Raw genomic sequence first — 5745 nt, 5'->3', positions numbered from 1 at the left:
GGGGTCCTCTCGAACCAGGCCTTCGAACCCGCGCGAGCCTAGCCCGGCAAGGCTCACCCTCCCCGGCCACGGGTTCGGCCTCCGTCCCCCTGGAGGTCCGGCACCTCCAGGGTCCCCGACCCTGCCTCCCCTGCCCGAGGGGAGGCCTCCGAGGCGGGCCTGACAGGGCGGCCCTCCCTCCTGGAAGTCCGGTTCCTCCAGGGTCCCCGACCCTGCCTCCCCTGCCCGAGGGGAGGCCTCCGAGGCGGGCCTGACAGGGCGGCCCTCCCTCCTGGAAGTCCGGTTCCTCCAGGGCACACGTCCCTACCTCCGTAGCCCAGAGAGGTGACTCCGAGGCGGGCCTGACAGGGCGGCCCTCCCTCCTGGAAGTCTGGTTCCTCCAGGGCACACGTCCCCACCTCCGTAGCCCAGATGGGTGACTCGATAGCGGGCCTGACAGGGCGGCCCTCCCTCCTGGAAGTCCGGTTCCTCCAGGGCACACGTCCCTGCCTCCTTAGCCCAGAGAGGTGACTCCGAGGCGGGCCTGACAGGGCGGCCCTCCCTCCTGGAAGTCTGGTTCCTCCGGGGCACCCGTCCCTACCTCCGTAGCCCAGATGGGTGACTCGAAAGCGGGCCTGACAGGGCGGCCCTCCCTCCTGGAAGTCCGGTTCCTCCAGGGCACACGTCCCTGCCTCCTTAGCCCAGAGAGGTGACTCCGAGGCGGGCCTGACAGGGCGGCCCTCCCTCCTGGAAGTCTGGTTCCTCCGGGGCACACGTCCCTACCTCCGTAGCCCAGATGGGTGACTCGAAAGCGGGCCTGACAGGGCGGCCCTCCCTCCTGGAAGTCCGGTTCCTCCAGGGCACACGTCCCTGCCTCCTTAGCCCAGAGAGGTGACTCCGAGGCGGGCCTGACAGGGCGGCCCTCCCTCCTGGAAGTCTGGTTCCTCCAGGGCACACGTCCCTACCTCCGTAGCCCAGATGGGTGACTCGAAAGCGGGCCTGACAGGGCGGCCCTCCCTCCTGGAAGTCCGGTTCATCCAGGGCACACGTCCCTGCCTCCTTAGCCCAGAGAGGTGACTCCGAGGCGGGCCTGACAGGGCGGCCCTCCCTCCTGGAAGTCTGGTTCCTCCAGGGCACACGTCCCTACCTCCGTAGCCCAGATGGGTGACTCGAAAGCGGGCCTGACAGGGCGGCCCTCCCTCCTGGAAGTCCGGTTCATCCAGGGCACACGTCCCTGCCTCCTTAGCCCAGAGAGGTGACTCCGAGGCGGGCCTGACAGGGCGGCCCTCCCTCCTGGAAGTCTGGTTCCTCCAGGGCACACGTCCCTGCCTCCTTAGCCCAGAGAGGTGACTCCGAGGCGGGCCTGACAGGGCGGCCCTCCCTCCTGGAAGTCTGGTTCCTCCAGGGCACACGTCCCTACCTCCGTAGCCCGGATGGGTGACTCGAAAGCGGGCCTGACAGGGCGGCCCTCCCTCCTGGAAGTCCGGTTCATCCAGGGCACACGTCCCTACCTCCGTAGCCCAGATGGGTGACTCGAAAGCGGGCCTGACAGGGCGGCCCTCCCTCCTGGAAGTCTGGTTCCTCCAGGGCACACGTCCCTGCCTCCTTAGCCCAGAGAGGTGACTCCGAGGCGGGCCTGACAGGGCGGCCCTCCCTCCTGGAAGTCTGGTTCCTCCAGGGCACACGTCCCTGCCTCCTTAGCCCAGAGAGGTGACTCCGAGGCGGGCCTGACAGGGCGGCCCTCCCTCCTGGAAGTCTGGTTCCTCCAGGGCACCCGTCCCCACCTCCGTAGCCCAGATGGGTGACTCGAAAGCGGGCCTGACAGGGCGGCCCTCCCTCCTGGAAGTCTGGTTCCTCCAGGGCACACGTCCCTGCCTCCTTAGCCCAGAGAGGTGACTCCGAGGCGGGCCTGACAGGGCGGCCCTCCCTCCTGGAAGTCTGGTTCCTCCAGGGCACCCGTCCCCACCTCCGTAGCCCAGATGGGTGACTCGAAAGCGGGCCTGACAGGGCGGCCCTCCCTCCTGGAAGTCTGGTTCCTCCAGGGCACACGTCCCTGCCTCCTTAGCCCAGAGAGGTGACTCCGAGGCGGGCCTGACAGGGCGGCCCTCCCTCCTGGAAGTCCGGTTCCTCCGGGGCACACGTCCCTACCTCCGTAGCCCAGATGGGTGACTCGAAAGCGGGCCTGACAGGGCGGCCCTCCCTCCTGGAAGTCTGGTTCCTCCAGGGCACCCGTCCCTACCTCCGTAGCCCAGATGGGTGACTCGAAAGCGGGCCTGACAGGGCGGCCCTCCCTCCTGGAAGTCTGGTTCCTCCAGGGCACCCGTCCCTACCTCCGTAGCCCAGATGGGTGACTCGAAAGCGGGCCTGACAGGGCGGCCCTCCCTCCTGGAAGTCTGGTTCTTCCAGGGCACACGTCCCTACCTCCGTAGCCCAGATGGGTGACTCGAAAGCGGACGCGGGAGGGTGTACGTGGCGCACCCCCAGGCCGAAGAGAGGTCTCGTGAGCGGACGCGAGGGTGTACGACAGAAGGCCTGGAAGTCTCTGACTTCCAGGGTCACCGACCCTACCTCATGAGCCCGAAGAGGTGACTCGAATGCGGACGCGGGGGTGTACGTGGCGCACCCCCAGGCCGAAGAGAGGTCTCGTGAGCGGACACGAGAAGTACGACAGAGGGCCTGGAAGCAAAAGCGGGTGACTCGTGCACTTCCAGAAAAGGCAAAAGCGGGTGACTCGTGCACTTCCATAAAGCCGAAACGAGGTCTCGTGAGCGGACACGAGAAGTACGACAGAGGGCCTGGAGGTAAAAGCGGGTGACTCGTGCACTTCCAGGGTCTCCGACCTTACGGCGCCTTCCGACGCGGGCGCCTCCTCCCGGACGAGCCACGGGAAGGGCCCCTTCTCTCAAGGGGCGGTCGTTTGAACAGGTGCCATCGGGTATATAGGGATGGGTTGCTTCGAAAGTGGACCTCCAGCGTCCTCCCTCCCTGCGGCAGATCCCAAGAAAGGTCTGTGCGCGTCGGTGTGCGATGAACGAAAAACCGTTAAAAGAACTGGAACGGTTGGAACGGACGAAGGGCGTCTGATGTGAGGCAGCGCCCCGGGCGAGTGTCGAAAGACGGGTAACCCATATCCGCATGCCGCCTAGGCGGAAAGATCCGGCCTGGATCATATCAAGGCTAATGCCTAAAAACTAAAGCTACCTTGGGTGATGGAACTCGGCTACGGCCGCAAAACGATCCGCCCTGGATCATCAAGGCTAATGCCTAAAAACTAAAGCTACCTTGGGTGATGGAACTCGGCTACGGCCGCAAAACGATCCGCCCTGGATCAAGGCTACGGCCTAAAAACGGCAAAAAAAGATCCAAAAGTCCCTGGATCAAGGCGCTTCGGCTTAAAACCTGTGAAAAGATCCGCCCTGGATCAAGGCTACGGCCTTAAAGCTGCTCAAAAGATCCGCCCTGGATCAAGGCTACGGCCTTAAAACTGCTAAAAAGATCCTAAAGTCTCTGGATCTAGGCTACGGCCTCAAAGACACACGTGTTGTGAGATAAGATCCGCCCTGGATCTCCAGGCTACGGCCTCAAAGGTTCGACCCGACCATATATGCTCAGACACGGGCGAACACAAAAGCGTAACAACCCATGTTGGAACCGTCGAAGGATCTCGGCGTCGGCCGTAAAACGGAAACCCCCCGGTCGTCGGTACGCGTGTGGCGGTCGAGGGCCCCCGGCCGCCGGTCGGGCGGGCGCGTGGATAGGTCTCCCGAGCGGTCAAGGAGTCCCGGAAGCCGGTCGGGCGAGCGGCCGGCCCCGGGGCACCCTACCCTCTCGGGCGCACCGACCCCACGCGTTTCGTCTCGGTCGGCGTCCGGGGTTCCGAGACACCCTTATGTATCTGTGTGACAGACGGAGTGGCACACCGTCTGCGGCGGGACAGGGCCGCCGACCGCGATGGAAGTCGAGTGAGGCGGCTTCCGGGGTCCAAGACCCTACAGACAGACGGAGTGGCGACCCGTCTGCGGCGGGCCAGGGCCGCCGACCGCGATGGAAGTCGAGTGGGGCGGCTTCCAGGGTCCAAGACCCTACAGACAGACGGAGTGGCGACCCGTCTGCGGCGGGCCAGGGCCGCCGACCGCGATGGAAGTCGAGTGGGGCGGCTTCCAGGGTCCAAGACCCTACAGACAGACGGAGTGGTGACCCGTCTGCGGCGGGACAGGGCCGCCGACCGTTACGGAAGTCGAGGGGGACGGCTTCCAGGGTCCAAGACCCTATCTGTGTGACAGACGAAGGTGCATCGTCTGGGGCGGGACAGGGCCGCCGACCGCTATGGAAGTCGAGTCGGGTGGCTCGTGCACTTCCAGGGTCCAAGACCCTCTCTTCGTGACCGACGAAGGTGCTCTGTCTGGGGCGGTACGGGGCCGCCGACCGCTATGGAAGTCGAGTCGGGTGGCTCGTGCACTTCCAGGGTCCAAGACCAACGCGTTTGACCGACGAAGGTGCCCCGTCCCCGGGCACGGACGGGGACGGGCCCGGCCTCCGGGCCGCCGTGGAAGTCGAGTCGGGTGGCTCTCGCACTTCCAGGGTCCTCGACCCTATCTGTCTGACCGACGAAGGCGCTTCGTCTCGGGCGGGCCAGGGCCGCCAGCCGCTATGGAAGCCGAGTCGGGTGGCTCGTGCGCTTCCAGGGTCCACGACCCTGCCTTCGTGACCGACGAAGGCGCTCTGTCTGGGGCGGTACAGAGCCGGGCCCCGTCCAGCAGGGGACGGTGGCCCGAACAGGTGCCATCGGGTATATAGGGAAGAGCACCTCGCTGACTCTCCAAGGTGATAGGCTACCGGATCCCAGGACCTCTCGAGCCCAGCGAGAGGCCTCTCGAGCGGACACAAATGCCTCGAAAAAGTCCCTCTGCACTGAGGTAGTGACGATTCTTATTACGAATGGTAAATCATCCAAGGAAGGGACGAACCCGGCTGGCCTCGGCCGTTAAACGAGCCGGCTTCGTTCGGCCGCTAAACGAACCGGCGTCGTTCGGCCGCAAAACGAACCGGCGTCGGCCGCTAAACGAAACCCCGGGCGGGACAGGGCCGCCCACGTCTCAGCCTTAATGACCCGTTACGGGGTGACGCCCGGATACGCTTTGTGTGTCATGGCCCTGAGATTCTGGAAATCGAACTGCGCCTGGGGCAGGCCTCCGCCCGGCCGACGTTAGCGCGTCGGCCGCCATGGGCGGTCGGTTCCTCCCCGACCCGGCGCTCTCGCCTCCAGGGGGGCTCTCCGGAGCCCGCCCGACCCTTTCCGCGGGAGACTCAGACGGTCCGTCAGACGCGAAGGTCCGCCACCGGCGGCCGGCGAGGGCCTCGGCGACCGAGGGCGGAGACGCCCCCGGCCCGTCGCGGCCACCCGGCCCCGCGAAACGCACCTTTCCTCGGTTACGGCCCACCCGGCCGCCCCTCAGCCTACGAGAGGGGAGAGCCACACGAGAGTGGCCCCGGTCCCACTCCCCCCGGGGGGTGGAAACCGGGACCCGCGCCGCGTGAACCCCGGGTCAGAGCGAGGCTCTCCTACGGCTACTACCTGGTTGATCCTGCCAGTAACATATGCTTGTCTCAAAGATTAAGCCATGCAGGTCTAAGTGCACACGGCCGGTACAGTGAAACTGCGAATGGCTCATTAAATCAGTTATGGTTCCTTTGATCGCTCCACCCGTACTTGGATAACTGTGGCAATTCCAGAGCTAATACATGCAAACGAGCGCCGACCCGGCC

The 5745-nt window shown here is 65.6% G+C and overlaps 1 non-coding gene across 1 annotated transcript in view; it reads left to right on the top strand.

Annotated features, from left to right (window-relative positions):
• The first annotated feature begins 5551 nt into the window (after positions 1–5551).
• The window catches only part of LOC141281781 (18S ribosomal RNA), a 1855-nt gene continuing 1661 nt past the window's right edge, over positions 5552–5745 (top strand). Inside the window, exon 1 of the ribosomal RNA XR_012336146.1 lies at positions 5552–5745. This exon is cut by the window's right edge and continues 1661 nt beyond it. This is a non-coding gene — a ribosomal RNA (18S ribosomal RNA).

Source organism: Paramisgurnus dabryanus, unplaced genomic scaffold (genome assembly GCF_030506205.2).
Source record: "Paramisgurnus dabryanus unplaced genomic scaffold, PD_genome_1.1 h2tg000264l_1_43245__unordered_in_group16, whole genome shotgun sequence".
Taxonomy (NCBI): domain Eukaryota; kingdom Metazoa; phylum Chordata; class Actinopteri; order Cypriniformes; family Cobitidae; genus Paramisgurnus; species Paramisgurnus dabryanus.
Note: the sequence above shows the minus strand (reverse complement) of the source record. Positions and strands in the feature narration are given on the sequence as shown.